Raw genomic sequence first — 18,932 nt, forward strand, 5'->3', positions numbered from 1 at the left:
GTATCTGTCTGTGTGTGAGTGAATGTGTGCATGAAAGCAGAATGTATGTGTGTGTGAAAGAAGAGACTGTGTGTGTATATGAGAGAGTGAGCAGTGAGATCGCTCAAGACGTTATTTTACACTCCCTAAACTGCACTTTTGCTGTTTAGCGAGTGTAAAATAAGTTAAGGAAATAAAACTGTGTGTGTGTGTGAATGCGTGCACGAAATTAGAAGAATCCATTTGTGTGTGTATGTTTTCTGTTTGCATGTGTAAGTGAATGTGTGCATGAAAGCAAAAGAGACTGTGTCTTTTTTATATTTATTTTTTTCCTTGTTAGTGGAATGCTATACATTATGTCAGTGTCCTGAAACAACCTTTTATGATCACCTGTGTTCATTGTGACTTTTGTAACATTAGGTTAATATGCATTATCAGTCGCTTGGTTCTGTGGTTCATGTTTCACCACTGTCCATTTCACTGAAATATTCAAAATTCCATTGAGGATGTGCCATCCTAGAAATATTATTAAGCAAGACAGTACAGGGCGTACAGCCCCATATATGGTGTGTACAAGGTTTGACCCTCTCTTCATCAAGGGCTGGTAGTTTACAGTTCTTTGCAGTCTTATTTCAAAGAAATAGTCTAGTAATGAAACTGGAATGGCCAAGCCATTCTATAACCATAATAGATTTCTCAGACCATATGCTTCATGTGACCCTGTAGCAGAAAGAGAACTGAAGTGCAGAGTAATTGAGCTAATAATATTTGAGAAGTGAAGATTTATGTGACACATTCAAGAGGTAAGACATATGTTACCCATTCAAGATGAATATCTGATTATGATATTTTTGATACAAAAAAGAAAAAAAATGTTTCTATGGGGAAATGGTCATCTCTGTTTGCAGACCATGATGCGATTGGACTAAATAATGCTGCATTTCGACATGGTGGCTTGACCTGTCATCTTATAACTGGACAAAACTGGAGACAGTGTGCTAAGGGACTTTAAAGGGTGTGATACATCTGCTTTAGGTTCTTCTTAAAATTAATACAATTATCTCCAGAGGAACTCACATGCCTTCATTTTCTTGGCAATGGAGATGTAGCAAATGATTTTTAAAGACTTACTCACTCCCAAAGTGTTATCTCTGCCTAAAGCCCAGCTATGAAATATTTAAAATGGGTTATTAGTGGGTATACCACATTTACAGTCTTGATTTATACCTCTAACTCACAATTACCACCCATGTTTATGGTCTGTGACACTAGTCACCCTCTTCTTTCTTCTATGCCAGCAGATTTCCTTTAAACATATGTCCAACGTGTGACAAAGCATGTAGAGAGGGATAAGGCAGACAGCCAAAATGAAAATGTTATGCATATATATGAAGATGAGGATAGAAAATGGTAGGAAGGCAAAGACAAAATGGGAGAAAATGCCCTTGAGTTATTGTATTAACTGGCAACGCAAGTTCAAATATAGTCAGCTAGAGTTTGACTGTCACTAGACTCTGCAAATATGACATGTGGCATTTCATCAGTCCCAGACCAGACATAAAACAACACTAAATATTTGGAAAATATCTAGGAGGCATGTAGCTAAAAACTGAATACTGCATGCTTGATGAGGGCTAGAGAATGCATACTTAACAACAGATGTTCAAGAAAAATACAATTTTATAATCCCACTTGAAAATTCTGGCAACCATTTTTTCATATTTTAATAATCATGAATACAAAAAATACAATTATTTGCTTTTTTGTTTATTACAAAATGTTATTAGTGATGAAAAGTTTGTTTTCTTTCTTTTATTTTAACACATGGCTTTTGCCTTAAATTCAGGTGTTTGTCTGTTTGTTAATACCTATTTGTAAAGAATATCAACTTACTCTCAGATGAAGTAGCTCAAAGGCTGCCATGTTTTAGGTAAACTGCAGAAAATGTTAAGAAGAGAAATCAACCACAACAGCAATGTGATATCTCTAATGAAGGAAATTCTTGCTGCAGTCAGTGGATAGTGGGTTGCTTAACAGTAAATAAGTATGAATTCCTTGCTTACACAACAGAGTAGACAATTTCCAAAGGCTGCCCTAAGTAGGAAAATAAGCGGCAAGGTAGTAATGGAAAAACATTTTTAGCATCCACAGATGTATAAGTAATGCAGGTCAAAAGAATCAAAAATGAAGACAGTGCTCTGTCCAGTAGAAAGCATGTTAGAGTGGGTCCATGCAGACCCACACACACATGCGCACGCACACATGCACACACACACATGCACACACAATTGCAAGTGTCATGGACCTGAGATGTTTATGTGACAAAGGTTAGAACTCATGATTTTGCACATGATGTTGATCCTCAGACTCTCACATATGTAAATGCACAGAGATGGTTCCAGACACTTGTAACCACAGCCATTTCAATTTGTGGGCAAGATAATATGTAAATACTTTCACTCGACTGAAGGGACAGTAAAGATTTGCCCTGAACTGCTAGCAATATGGATTTGATAAAGTCCTCGGGTTACATAACAACCATCTGGAAAGGGTAGAACTGAAGCCCTAATATGCAGTGATTTCCTTCAGATAGCACCCTATGCTTGAATCAATGCTCAGCTGTGGTAATGGAAGTGAAACACATCTGTATTTCATGTTGTCATAATACATTTCCAGCCCACCCACTAAAGAAAAACAAGAAATAGTTAATCATATAACAGAACACAGATCTAGTACTGCTGTAGATAGCCAGGCCAAAAAACACAAATGAGTATGTTTTTTTCAGGGGAGGCATGAACTTATTAAACCAGAGAATAGCCTGGTAGGCTATACCCCTTTAAAAAGTTCCCATCTGGTAAGAGGAAATGTTTTAACTCGGGTACAGTTACTGTGTGATCCAAAAAAACTAATAAAACCACAAGCAGGAAGAAAAAGTCACAAACCACAGGATGCAGGCAGTAAGAGCCAAGGGATCCACACCAAAAGAGGATTTCCAACCAAAAAATGAAGTAGCAAGTACACCAGAAACTCCAACAATCACTTCTAGTTTATTGCAACAGAAAACAGGTGTAGATAGAAGCACTTTCGTCCCAAATAATAACAGGAACTTCATCAGATACAAACAAACTACAGAAATGCATTTTTTAACCACTTTTTAACATGATGTCATTTCCTGAGCTAGTCAAATGCATTAAATTAAGGCTTAAAGCAACACAGGAATAAAAAAGAAAAAAGACAAAAGAAAAATGAAATGCAGCAGTAATATATCAGTAATACATACATTTAACTGAATGACTGTAGCCACGGTTACTGTGTGACTCTACTAACATCAGTAATCAGAAGGAAAGTACAGCAGACATGGGGTCAGCGAGAATAGACTATATATAATCTATTCCAGAAGCCTTCAGTTAAGAGAAAAACAATAGCAGCGGCAAGAAGTGAATTGATTATTAACCATTAGCTGATGAATGTTTGCTTGAAACCTACCTAGAACAGTTCCTTGAGTTTAGGCTTATTGGATTAATAAGCTGGTTCCTTTTTCAGGAATCTCTAGCAAGTTTTCAACAAATCTATTGCAAGGAAAGAAAGAAAGATAGGAAGGATAGCTGGTACATTTTCAGAAATATCTTTGACTGTTTTCTCCATCAGATCTGCACTGTTCCGTTATTTTTCTTTAACAGCAAACAAGAGGTCAGAGATTTGTGGCTGGTGACACGTTTCCTAGTCAACTCCAGATTCTGTGTTACTTTTACACCTACCTCCTGAGCTGTATGGAATGATGAATAACATTTTTAGAGAAATTCAAATTTCTTTTTATAAAAGTATAACTCCAAGCAGACAGTAGCCTTCTTGGAGTTTTGTTGCTTTGCAAAATTTTGCTAATAAAAAAAGTATTGTGCATTTATTCAGTTATCCTGTACAGTTGACTCAATTTTCAAAGTTTTTCTCCCTGGACAGGAATATATAATGTTAAGAACTTCTTTCTGTAGAAAAAATAGTATTTAAGCTTCAAAGCTTAGAAAATATTCCAGGAGCTTGTTGGGCAGTGGGGCACATACATGAAATATTTTGATTTTGCTGAGAAAAATGTTGTAGAAGATTACAAATGAAACTAGCAGTTCATTTATTACCTTTAAGACCATGGTGTGGAAGTTTGAGGTATCATTTAGTTTGCTAAGTAAATTCAGTTAGGATTTGCTAGAATATTATTAACCAGGGAACAAGAGAGCCATTTCTAAACACCTAGCCTACTTTGGCATGATGAAACACATTTAGTCATATAGGTGTTTTGAATTTCACTCCCTAGACTCTTCAGTCTATTGGGCTTTCTTAACATTTCTGAGCTGAAGAAATGCTCACTTCTTGTTTATAGAGCTGAACTCATGAAGAAGACAACTTTGTTAAGCACCTTTCAGTAATCCGAAAAAGATGACACTTATTGTCTAAATACTTCAGCTAGCAACATTAGGGTGGTCAAGTAGACCAAACTTTATCATCACTTAAAATTTTAAATGCCCAAACCATTAAACACAACATTTTTGCCCGCACATGCTAAGACTTCATCAGAAATACATACTACATTTGCTCCCCTGTTTATATACACTTTCCCATTATTGCCATGCCCATTGTGCATTAGCAAAAACATAAACAAGTATAAATAAATGTATCTTTAATTAAAAATTCTTCATATCTATGCAAAAAACTTTTGTTTTAAACCATTTACAAAAAATATACTGCGCTGATTAATTTATATAAAAACAAATATGTTGTATCTTTTGGCTTTTCCTGGTTAGGTGTTTCCAAAGCAGAACGCCGGTTCGCTAATGATTGGCAGTAGATTTTTTTTTTTTCAATAATCCGTCTTTTATTGTTTTTCAATTACATAACTACACACTATAAATATATACAATATATACATGATTGCTTCCAGAAGTTACATAAGCATTATATATTAATACAAATTATTAAAAAAGAAATACAACATGAAAAAGTCAACAATCTGTATTATTGTTAGGATCTATGTCAAATCTAAGATTGAATCAGTCTTATAAATATGTGTCCTGAGTAATAGTGGATAAGAACCCCTAGGCCAACACAATATTGAAGATTTGCTCCCATATTTTTATATTATTTATACTTTTCTTATGGTCATTAATTAACAATTTATGCGCTAATATGTGTCTGATTACATGCCGAGTTGCCAGCCCTGACGCACAACCTTCAATGAAGGTATGCTCATTCACACATGTCTCCATGCAGAAGATGCTCTAGCTGTGAATCAAACAGGACAACGCCTTACTGTGAGGCAACAATGCTACCGCAGCACCACCACTGCAGTATATAAAAACAAATATACCTATGACAAATAGAAATCAATTAAACTGTTTTGGGACCGTATGATAAAAACAAAAGTTTATCATAATCCATGTATTGCAAAACTGCTCTGTATTATGTTATAAATCCTTTATCATAAATCATTTAATAGGTAAGATGGAACTTACATATACAAACTAAGTATTATGTTATAAATCCTTTATCATAAATCATTTATTAAGTAAGATGGAACTTATCTATACAAACTCAAGTGTATAGAAAATAATTACTCTAATTTGATCATATTACCTTTAATATAAAAATAAAGATAAACAAAAGACTAAAAATACTCCATCTCATAAAAATATATAAATATTATAGTTGTAACCTAGTGGATTTTAATTTTAATTTTAATACAGAGGTTATCAGTTTGTAATCATTCAATTCTGGAGGTTTAGCAGCATCTAAAAATAGTTGCCACTATAGCTTCCTGTATTCTATCTTTGTCTCCCATAAACCTCTTCTATGATCTTGGACCACTTCCTTTATTATGCAAAACTTAAAATCACCTTTTGTACATTCCTTTTTTATGTCTATATAAAGCATTTGCTTCAATAATGTTAAACTCTAGTTCCATGCTAAACCACAACAATAGCTGCCATAGTACAACACCAATTTTACACTTCAGTGTAGCAAAGAGAATTGTATAGCTGTTTTTAAAGCTGATCACTCATTTGATGTACATTTTACATCTGCCTGCTGTCTGTGTGGCTACACGTTTTGTTCCTCCAAGTGGTAGTACACAGGGCAGAGAAAGCTCCATTTATTAAAAAGCCTTATGTTGAGGTTTCTCCAGCTATGACTACTTATTACATATCCTTGATATGAATGCCAATATTTAACTCTCTAGCTTTGTTTTACTCAGCTCCTAATGTGAAGTTTTTGACAGCCATGACTTGAACTCATAAAATGTTGGTTATGATCAGAGATTTAATCACAACACTCTATATGACAGACAGACACAATAATTAGTGTGTGAAAATCATCCCACGCAGAAGTTGTATACTGGTAGAATTAATTATCTGGGTTGAAAGAGACAGAGTGACATAAAAAAATGTGTCATAATGTGTATATGAAATGGATGACTCACCATACTGGATTTGGGTACAGACAGAATCACAAAATGCAGAGAAACCATATATCATCTAGAGGGAACATGCTGCAAAAACAACAGGAGTAGAGTGTCAGCATAGTAAAATATGCATAGCCCTCAGGTACAGAATTATGGGCAATACAAATTCCAAATATTTTAGTTTCACCAAAGCTTCAGTACTGCAGGCCTACTTAAAGGATGTGACATTTCTAGTTAGCTCCATTTATTTTAGGAATTCTTGCTGTAGGTGACAATAGTTTCCGAGAATGTGACTGCTCATGGTTAAGAATCATTTGTCAAGTTAGAAATCATTTCTCTTTTATCACAGGATGCCTTGTGACTAAAGGGATGTAGTCACTGCATCCCAGAATGCAACATTTTGTTCTTTGAATCACCAAGAAGTATTCTCTTTCTTTTAAAAGAGTTTGCATTTTTCTCATTCTATCAAATTGCTGCAGATGGCACTAAAGAAAATAATTAATCCTTTGCAAATAAAAAGTTGTCACATTTGCTTACAAATGCTAAGTATATATTTTCAAAATATACAGGAAAATTAAATGAAAAATTAAACTAAATCCTACACAAAATGTACTGATACAAGATTAATGCCTTATCCTTTATTATGTAAAATAGGCAAGAAAACTCAATAGGGTGTTACCGAGGTAAAGAGAAGCGAAAGCAAAAGCATATGAAAGGAAGTATGCCTAGGTGAAGATATAGGTGCTTGTTGAAATTCTTTGCATTGGAACTGTAAACCTTGGAAGGCACAAATTGCAAACTTGGAGTTACATACTAAGTCTAAGGTTGTGGTACATTGAAGTATTCGCATCAAAAGAGGTCCCCCTGCGTGAAAGACAATTGCACTGCTTAAACAATTTAAAATTCAAAAACAAAAGTGTAAGCCAGCAAACTGTAAGGTTAAAAAAAATGCATTTAGTTAATGCAATGCACAAACAAACCGGTTTTGGCTGCTACACAACACAGTCTTCCCCAGTGTAAAATAAAATGCATTTCAAATAGTCATTTATACATGCACTTAATTATAATAGGCTTGTAATTGGTTGATCTAAAATTGTTCATTTAATCCAGGTGGAAATAAACCCCCCAGTTTAACAATCCATTTTTTCTCTTTGGTGTCAAGAATGGAATGCCACCCCACATTGCTGGATTTATTCCCTTTTATAATATCTATTACCATAAAACTGAACTTGGCAGATGAATGTTTCAGACAATGTTTATATAAAGCACTACTTAGTTTTTTGTTCTTCATATCACTGGTATTCTCAGAAATTCTCAATCTTAGTGATCATGAGGTTTTCCCTATATAAAAGGAGCCACAGCTGCATGGTGCTAGATATATCAACCATTCACTACTGCAATTGGCAAAACAATTAATGTCATAAACTGTACCACAGTTCTTACTTGTGAGTTGTTTGGCTTTAAAAACCTTATTGCAGTGAGCGCAATGCCCACATAGGAAGCATCCTATAAGCACCTTGCCCGATAATGTAGTTTGAACCTCATGGAATGGTGTCCTGAAATGTGAATATTTATAATGATTCAAATGGGAAGTAAGATTTCTCCCTTTACGAAATGAAAACTGGCATATGTCTGATAGAATGTTAGTTAGGTTGTGATCACTCTGTAGAATATTCCAGTGTCTCTGTACACTGTTGATTAATAAATCAGAATTCCTGCCATAAGTGGTCACTAGTCTAATGGGTGCCAAGCTTTGCTGCTCCCGTTGTTAAGAGGTCAATAGGTCTTCCCTTTTGAGTGTATTTGCCCAATTGCTGGCCTGAAGAACATGTCCCATCTGATGCCCCTGCTCTCTAAAACTGTGGTATTCCTGAAAGGTTGAATCTTTAGAGCAGGTGCGTCTCATTCTGATGTATTGTGATATTTATTCATTTATTTTTTTGCTGTGATAACAAAATACTATGCGTCCATGATAGATGACTAAGAGCTACTATGTTGCACCCCAAAACATACAAATAAGAAAACCTGCAATTCCAAATAACTGATTTTTCCCAAAGATAAGGGGAAACAGACCATCCATTTATTTTGTAGTGAGATACCCTATATCCACAAATAATCACACAACTCTACATATTAATTGCCTGGTTACTCACCCTTGGGAAAAGGGAAAAACTTCATCTTGTTCTTTGCACTGAACTTGTGAGAGTTGGGACAGGAATTGTGTTGAGTCCAACAATGGGAAACTTGTAAGAAGTTTTATTGACAAAATCAATGTATCAAACCATGGACCAACAAAGAGCATGTGGCCATGCAGGTCAATGATAAAATCAAGAAATCAAAAAAAGGTCACGCAGCTACAAGTGTGTAAGGAACATCAAAAAAATCATTGCCTTCTGAAGAAGTCCTACCTATTGTGGAAGGATAAAAGCACTTGACCTACAAAGTAATTTACAACAAAGTGATTCACAATAAATTTGGTTTTGTTTATCTGATGATTTTTAGATGTTCTCTACACACTTGACCTATTTGAACTTTTTTTGTTTTTTTGTTTTTGAAAATAACTGTATCCTAATGTCCTTGTCACACTTCTTCCCCCACTCGAAGACTCAAGCTAGTTTTTTAAGTGACCCTTGTGAAACATTGCTTGAGATTAATGAGCCTATCTGGGAATACACTACCCCATACACTGTCTTGACAGCCCATCTGTGTTGGAATTGCTAATCCCACTGCAGTCCTACACTGTCGTATCATATATCTGCAACCCTAGGCTCCACCATAGTAATTTGGGATTTTGCTGGCTGGCTCCCTGTAGCCATAAATCCCTCTCAGACTCCTCCTGCCTTCTACTGCAAATACTTAGCACCAGGGCCTCCCTATCATGGTAAGGTTTCATTATGTTCACATGATACAGTTTGTGCCCCTGCCTCCTGCCTAGCAGTTCTACCATGTAGTTAACATCACTGACCTTCCTTACAACTATGAAGAGTCATTCCCAAGCTTCCTGTAGCTTGTTGTGTCTGACAGGAATGAGAACTATAACCTGCTGTCCTACAGCATACTCTCTAGCTCTAGCATTCCAGTCATGCCAGTCCTTTTTCTACTGTTGGGCTTCTGCCAGGTTCTCCTGGGACAAACCCATGAGTTCCCTGAGCTTTGTCCTGAGGTTTAGGACATATGCCAAAACAGACTCCTTGTGGGATTCACACTCACCCTCCCACTCATCATGAATCAAATCTAGAGGTCTGCTTCACCTTATGCTCATACAGCAAATGAAAGGGTAAAAAAACTGTAGATTCCTGGGGTATCTCTCTGTAAGCAAACAACAGATGGGGCAAATATTTGTCCCACTCCCTCTTAAACTGGTCTGCAAATACCCATAGCATGGTCTTTAATGTAGAGTTTAATGTCTGCACCAGACCATTAGCCTGAGGATGGTAGGGGGTGGTCTTTAGGTGCTTCACCCACAGTATTTCCACAGAAAAGCCAGCAGGTCTGACATGAAATTGGTGCCTATGTCAGTCAGTATTTCTTTTGGGAAACCTACCCTGCTGAAAATCTATAACAAAGCATTTGTCACCTTTATGTCCTCATTGGAGGACAGAGCCACTGCCTCAGGGTATCTGGTAGCATAATCTACTACCACTAGGAAATACTTCTTCCCTGTAGGACTTGGGGTACTCAGTGGCCCCACAATATCTATAGCTACCCTCTGAAACAGCTCCTCAATCACAGGCAAACCATCAAAGGAGCTTTCATCTACTCTCCTGCCTTGCCTACCTTTTGTCATTGCTCACAGGTCCAGAAGGACCTGGTTACATCTCTGGAAGTCCCAGGCCAATAAAAGTTCTGCATAATATGTCTCTTTGTATGCTTTATGCCCATATGACCTATAAAGGGAATATCCTGGGCTATGGCAAGAAGTGCCCTGCGATAGGCTTTGGGCACTACCAATTGCTGTATTCTCTCACCCTCTAGCCCTCCCTCTGGGGCCCACTCTCTCTACATAGTAACCCTTTGTCCCAGTAAACAGATTCCCCTTTTCCTTGAGAATCAAGCACCTTTCTGGCTACCTCCCTCAAGCCCTGTAATGTAGGTTCTGAGAGCTACGCCTGTCTCAGCTGTCTTTGTAACCCTTCCTAGCTCCTCTTCCACAGTAAGTCTGGTATCCTCTGACAGTGGTGCCTCACTGTCAGCCTGGGTATTACTACTCACCTCTGCCCTTTCAGTTACTTTGTCCAAGGGAACATCAGTACCCACCAGCAGCTGTGACTCACCATCAGTCTCACTGCTATAGGGTAGCTCCCTCACTGAAGTAACCACCTCACCAGTCCAGGCTTCAAGTGTGTGGTCTGTCTAGGTCCCCTCCAGGCTACCAGACCCACATGCTTGTTTCCAAGCCTGACTGAATGTAACTGTGTGCACATAACATACTGCATTATCAAAATCATTCCCTATCAGGACATCTGCAGGGATATCCTGAAAGACACCTACCTGCTTCCTTCCTTTTCCACCCTCCAAGTCAAGGTGAACCTTAGCCAAAGGTATTTGGAATGGGGTCCCTCCTAAAGCTCTGACTGGAGTAGACTGCCAAAGCAAGTAGTGCTCCTATTTAACCATTGCAATCTTCACAATGGTTAGGTCAGAGGCTGTGTCTCTCTTAGCAGTTGCCTGTTTTCCATCTACTAAGATAGGATAAAACCTCTTGTCGTAGTTTGGTACCCTTGTTGTTTCCAGACAACTTACTGTTAGCATTCTGTCATTCCCACTTACTGGCTCTCCCACCTTTTGTTCCCCACCTTGCCTCTGTGGACATCTATGTGCTATATGGCTCCAATGGATGCATTTAACACATTTAACCCTTGGTCCTGGTGATGTACCTGAACAAGTGGCTTCCCCTGCTACTGAAGGACTCTGTTGGTGTGGTTTAGGCTGCCCACCATGGGTTCCGTTAGACCCATGAGCAGCACTGGGTATCCCTTTTCTATACATTGATGCACTGCTTGCTAGGAATACATCTCCATTTTTCCCCAACTCATCTGTGATATTGCATTCCCTATCTGATAATCAGATTCTCGTGTCCTCAGGAAAAGTACTGAGGGCTTATTCCCTCGCCAAAAGGTCTGCCAACCTTCAAAAGTGGTGACCTGACACCCAGTCACCCATCTATCAAAATAAGTGCTTAACTCAACAATATATTCTCACATGCTTTCATCTGCCTTGCAGCTATATTCACAAACCTTTTTTCTATAAGCTTCAGGTATTAACTTAAAAAACTCTGATAAACAATTTTTAACAGTATTACAATTTAAGCAATCAGTATAAGACAATTTAGAAATAGCAGTTACAGCTTTATCATGAAGTAAGGGGGTCAGGAACGATACCCAGAGCCCTTGGTCAACATTATACTGTTTACGTACCCTTTTAAACATATGAATAAAACTATCAAAATTATCACCCTCTCTAAATTGTGGAAGAAATTTTTGACTTTTGTTGCTTCTGGGGTTCAGTTACCTCCATGACCCTGACGAAGAGTCAGCATTTCCTTTTCATGTTGTCTCTGCCTCTCATTTTCTTCAGCCTCCAGATGTCTCAGTCTCTCTGGTGACTCTAATTCCATTTGTTTCTGTTTCTCCTTTTCTTCAGCCTCCAAACACTGCAGTCTCTCTGCTGATTCTATTTCCAAACATTTAACCTCCAGTTCAAGTCTCTCACTCCAGATGGATTTTTAAGTCCTCTGAGGCAAAGTTGAATTGTCCATTTTCTGAGAGTTCTACATCCCCAAGTCCAATCTGGTCGGCTTCCTGGTTGCTGGTCTGTAATGCAGCTGCAACTAAGGCTGCAACCATTTCTGCTTTAGTCAAGTTGGCATACACCAATCCTTTGTCTTGGCACATCTCAGCCAACTGGTTCCTTGTCAGCTTGCCATACTCCTCTCCTTACATCCTTGTCTGCTCTCCCTGACTAACTAAGCTACCTAAAAAAATAAATAAAACTATTGTAATATTGAACTCTGAATGTTCACTGTGTGGCAGCTTGAGTACAAATACCTTCATTAGTGACCACTGTTCAGGAGTTCAATGTCCTCACCACTGAATCCTAGTAAGTGATGTGATCCCAAAACTGCCACCAATAAATGTGACACCCCACAACTGAACCAGTAATCAAAGAGCCTCAGTTCTCACCACTGGCACCAGTAGGAGACATACACTGAAAAGATGGCAAGGTACACACACAGTATTACGAGATGCAGCTCTCTGCATCAAGTGCAATTTTCTATTAGAGCACACAGAGTCCACAGTAAGTCCAGGGCTGGTTTCTCCCTCTTTCTCCAGATCCCCAGTAAGACTCCCACAGGCACAGCTATAGAGATGAGATCTCAGCTGAGGAGCTAGACCAAGACCTCCAGCACCCTCTCTGTCCAAACAGTGCTTCGTGTCCCTGCCCAAGTAGACACACACACACACACACACACACACACACACACACACACACACACACACACACACACACACACACACACACACACACACCTGAGAAAGGCTGGCACAGATTTACTAGCTATGCTCCCTTTTGCACAGACTATAAGGTAGTTATCACTGCCACCAGCCAGCTCCTTATCAGCTACTTTAAGGCCCTTAACAAAGGATGTCCAGTCTTACTGTGTAATGTTACTATTAATACAAATGGTAGTTTGACCAAAAAGAAGGCTATTAGGAATGGGCCACAGTGTCACTAAATAAATATGCACGTACTCTAAGAACTTAAACATCTCATGTTTAAATATATTTAATAATAAATAATAAATGAATGAAACAATACAAAATACATACTTACAATGGTATCAGAGTTCAAAATCACAGGAAATATTTAAAACAACATTGCAGAACAGTCTCAAATAAATGAAGAAAAATATCTAAACTAAGCTTTGCTAGATTCCTGACTATGATATACAGTTCTAATGCATTTGTAACACAAGCATCTTATATAGATCATATCGATATTCACAAATGACATATAATTATTTACAAAATTCCAGATAGCTGTCCTGGCAGAATCTCCCTTTGTCACAGTGCTATCAAGTAGTGTTTCTGCTTCTGAATTCCTGCCACCCATGCACACCCATCCCATCCCAAGGAAGGATATGCAATGGGCTTGTTGGCATATCATCCTTCCCTTGGGATGACTCATCAACAGTCCTGTCCCCATAAGGAAAATGCCACCCCAGCCAATACCTGCAACTAACCATGTGGTATTTCCAAGCTTTCACATCTGCCTCCAGGAAAGACTCTCCCATTGTTCCTGCCTGCACCATTAAGAGCTCAGGATGCTATATGAACTCAGGCTGCTTGGGCTGCCATCAGAGCTTTGTCCTCATATGCCACAAGTACAGGCTAGCACAATCTAACTAGCTGGATTATGTTATTCAATAAGTACCAGTGAAGGTTGACTGAGAATTTAAATTCAATGCAGCCTTAAAGGAAAGTTTTTTTTCTGATCTATACCTCACGTAGGGAAGTTTATTCCAGATTGCTCCAGCTAATGTAACATATTGAGAGTCAATGAATTTTCTTCATATTTTGTAAGGGATAATTCACTGCCATCTAAGTTAATGTGGCAAATCCTTACAGATAACAACTTTAGATAAGTTGACTTGTTTCTGGACTAATTTCAGTTGGACCAGTGACAGCTGATAATGAACCTCCAATGATAGCAAGCTTCAGAGAGATGTGCCATGGTATGTTTTGCCATGATAACCATTAGTGAATTTAGCTTTTGTGTCATAAGCAGGATTTCGTTTATGTAGAAAGGTGGACTGCATCCCGATGGGCATGTTAGCAAAAATTAACGTGGAGGAGTTGTATCAAAATTACAGCTATTTTGTCAAAAAGCTTCTAATTTGATTTCTGAGATACAGAAGATTCCAATTCTCAAATTGTTCTGATACAACCTTAAAAAATAAATAAATAAAAAATAAATAAAACATTAAAAAAATAAAAGACTTTGAAAAAGGCATCATTAAATTTAATTTGCAGTTTTATTTTCTGAGAATCAAATTGAAAAATCTGAAATCCAAGAAATGAAGAAAAAATGACTAATTTGGCATATTACATTCCTCTGGGATTGCTACACATCTGGAAGATTTATATTTAAAGTATAAAACTCAGGGACCTTGTTGTGCAGTAGTTGAGATGTTCCTGAGGTAGCTAGAAGACAGCAGAGTTAGATTCTGCCACAACCAAACACTCACTGTGCACTTTAAACTGTGTACCGCAGCCTCTTATTGATATGTTCCATTCAGCTGCAAAAATGGGTATTAGCAGGCACCCATCAGAATCAACTCACCGCAGCTCCACTAGAATATCTTTTGTGTTATGTGAATCCCCTATACAAAGGAAATAACTGCTGTGAGAAGAGTAAGATTATCAAATGCAAGTAATAAAAAAACATGAAATTCCATCTGAAATTTGAAGCTGAAAAAAGTAATTAAGGACATAACATTGTTATAAAGAAATGTGATGCAGCTTTAAGAAACATAGACTATTCATATAGTTGCAACATTGTTGCAAAGCTCATCTAAGAAAGAATGTATTTTTGCCTTCTGCTCAGGCAATATTTCCTGCTCAGTGTGTCAGTAATTTTCCATGTGGAACTTTAACTGATTGCAGACTTACCCCTGTACCTGGCAGCAGTCCCCGCATTCTGGCTGTCCCTCACAATAACCATTATAATCACCTGGCCCACTGAACTGTAACTTCAGGAATGTGCTACTATTTAAGATTTTACAGTAGGTTTTTATATATTTTCAATATTTTAATTTCATAATCGACTTTCTGCTGTACTCCCTGTTAAAGGATATGTCATTAAATATGAGAGTCCATCCTTTTGAATGTTAATGCTTAACACATCAGTGTACTATGTATTACCATCTATTACTATGGGTCTACGTTTCTTGATCGAAATTTCAAAATCTCGAACAAGAGCCATAGAAACCCACTTAAGCGAAAGTGCACTACATCGAAAGTGCACTTTTGCAAAAGCTGATTCAGCAAAACACACAACAGTGGGGATAAGGAAATATATCCTTTTCCCCCACTGTAGTGCGATCTTTGAGTTAATATATATAAGTGGGGGGGGGTGTGGGGGACACAGCCCCCCACATGGGGGGGGGGTGCAGGGGTGCCTCCCTGCAAAATAGTGTTTAAAGTTATTTGTTTTGTTTTTTTTCCTGATTCGCTAGCTTTCCTCTCTTATTTGTCATTTTCCTTTGTGACAGTACGATTGTGTTGGTTTAAATATCTGCACATAAAAAGTAAGACGAAAAGTAACAATTTTGCAGTCTACTGTTAAATTTACAGTACAGACTGGTAATGTAATTTGTTTGTGTCTTTTGGCTTTTCTCGGTTAGGGGTTGCCACAGCGGAACTCTGGTCCGCTAATGATTGGTAGTGAATTTTTACGTACTGGGTTACCAGCCCTGATGCACAACCTTCAACTAAGGCACGCCCCATTCACGTATGCCTCCACACAGAAGATGCTCTAGCTGAGAATCGAACGGACAACATCTTGCTATGAGTCGACAACGCTACCGCAGCACCACCACCGCAATAGACTGGTAATGTAATACTTTTGAGAATTTCAAATGTTACAAATCAGTTTGCTCAAGCCCTTAAACGAAATGAATTTTTTTTTTCTGGAGCCAGTATACATTTTTTTCCTTAATTGCTAAATAACAAAAGTATTATTTCAGTCTAAAAGTTCAAGATCTTTTATAATATCTGTTTTGGTACAGTAAATGCCACCTCTGTGACCTGTTGCCACAAAATGGGCAGTTAAAAATGTTACCAGCAGAAATATTAGTACACTGGCTTAAATTTTGGGTAAAAATATTTGGTTTTACATCTTATTTTATAGATTGGGACAAGTATTTAAATGTGAGCTATCTTTGATGAAACCTTAATAAATACATTTATTCTCATCTGGACCATACCACCCAGATTAGGGCTATTATTATCCTCTCGTAAATCAAACACACTCTTACTCCAAATTTAGCTTAAATTAGCCAGCTGCCTTGAAGTGGGCGAACTTGCACTAAATCAATATTACAATGCAAGAAGACAGCATTTTAAATAATGAAACTCTGTAATGAGTTTTAACCATGCTCTGTATATGGATCCAGCTGCCTGGGATACAACTGGAAAATTAAACTATGATCTCTATTCAAGTTGCTCCAGCTAGAGAAATTAGCATCAAGGGGTAGAGCAGGAACTCTGACCAAAAATACATGGCTGCTGGAGTTGAATGTTCCAGCAGAAAGCCTTTAGTGGATGTAGCCTAAAAGATAACCAGGCAAACATTTTGGTGCAGAGTTTGGATTATAGCCCACTTGAGGCCTTCAGCGATGGACCTTATTTTCTAACCTATTGCTGTAATGCGTGTATGGGACTGACATGCATGACACGCAGCTGATGACATAACCTATGCAACTTTAACTTTTAATCAAAATACGGTACTGTGTATATATATATATATATATATATATATATATATATATATATATACACACACCTGAAATTAACTACAAGTCAAGTGGCTACACTTTTTCTCTTTCTTCAAACAGACCTAAATTTTTACATATTGCTACTGTATCTCCAAGATTTGATACTAGTGGTGTGAACATGAAAAGTTTGGCCAAGGATATGAAAATAACAATTTCTTGTGAGTTCTCTGCTGCCAAGTGATTAGTCCAGTTTGCAAACTTTGCAATTGCTACTGTGCCACAGTTTGAGACTGATTATTTAATTTCTTGTCTTCTTTTACATAAATATCAATGGAGGATTTACTGAAGGCTTTATAGAATCAATAGTGGAGACTAATCAGAGGTCAGTACAGATGCAGCAACAGTTAATAGGCTTGGCTAACATGCTACTCCAGAACAGGACCTGCCCTTAAGAAAATAAACAAAAATTATGTTTAGATTCCTATTAAGTCAATGAAAGGTATATCAGTGAAGAGAATTGTGATAAACTGGAATGGGCTAACATTCTTTTTCCTAGCTGAGAAGGGAAGAACATGAAGCCTATAAGGATATGAAAAGAACTGATCACACTGACTGTGAAAAGCTTATGAATGAAGACTTGGTAAAAGCTGGGTTAACAGTGGAAATTCAAGTATAAAAAAATACTGAAAATTGAATATTTAATGCTTACAAACTATACAAAATATTATAGCGCTTTGGTTAGAGCCATATAGGTTCATAGAAGGTTACTAGGCTATTGACCCGAGGGTCGTTTTAAGCCTAGCCTATTACACCCATTATATTTCAAGAAAAAAAAGTCTAGTCAATGCCTAAGATTATCATTAGTAATAACTGCTCATGTTCAAGAGGGATGTAGGGCCTATTCCCAGCAAGAATTTGCAGTTTCCCATCCATTCATCCAGGCTCCTTTTGAACCGACTCATAGAATCTGCTTAACATGAATTGGTAGCCTATTCCAGAGAAGTGGCAACCTCTGTGAAATTAACTTTTCTCTCCAGCATGTGCTATTTAAATTGCAGGCCAGATTTAGGTCATTGGTGTGGGTAATTCTAGTCCCATTTGACTTACGGATGTGCAGCAACTTAATCACGTTGGGGTCAGAGATTGCTCTGTAAGCCAGGCACAAGTCTCCCCTAAGCAGCCTATATGCTGCTGAGTACAGTGACAAAGACTTCAGTTTGTCTGTGTAAGGCATGTGCTGAAGACCTTGGATTTTCTTGCTAAAAATCTCTGGGATCTCTCCAGTTGCTGCAGGTGCCTGGTATGGTACATACCAAAGGGGGTGTTGTACTCTGTTATGGGCCTAATAAGGGATGAGTATAGGGAGGTTAAAGGGGGTGTTATACTCTGTTATGGGCCTGATAAGGAATGAGTATAGGGAGGTTAAAGGGGGTGTTATACTCTGTTATGGGCCTGATAAGGAATGAGTATAGGGAGGTTAAAGGGGGTGTTATACTCTGTTATGGGCCTGATAAGGAATGAGTATAGGGAGGTTATAATGTTTTTTGCTCTTGAGGCTACACCTTTGCTAATCAAATGTATGATGTAGAATGCCTTAATCACTATAGTGGACACATGGTGGTCAATGTTTAGGTCACAGTCTTTTGTGCTCAAATCCTTACTACAGCATTCGTACTTAAGGTATTGCTGTTTATTTGATAGTAAGTAGGGACATTACTTTTACTAAAGGGGATGATGATGCATTTTTTTTCATTTAGTTTGAGTCCATGGCTTTGGCACCTATCATTGGTCTGTGTAAGCCCCTCTAGGAGTACACTGACATCATTTATGGAGTCAATGATCATGCCAGGTTTGCAGTCGTCAACAAACTTGGTCAGCCACAGCCCCTTTGCTTTGGCCTGAATTTCTGAAAAGTAAATACAAAACAAAAGGGGGCCCAGTACTGACCCTTGTGGAACCCCACTGGTGACGGGTCTGCTGGTTGAGGTGGAGTCACACTTTGATAGCATC

Source organism: Protopterus annectens, chromosome 9.part0 (genome assembly GCF_019279795.1).
Source record: "Protopterus annectens isolate FY-2018-M chromosome 9.part0, PAN1.0, whole genome shotgun sequence".
NCBI classification, from domain to species: domain Eukaryota; kingdom Metazoa; phylum Chordata; order Ceratodontiformes; family Protopteridae; genus Protopterus; species Protopterus annectens.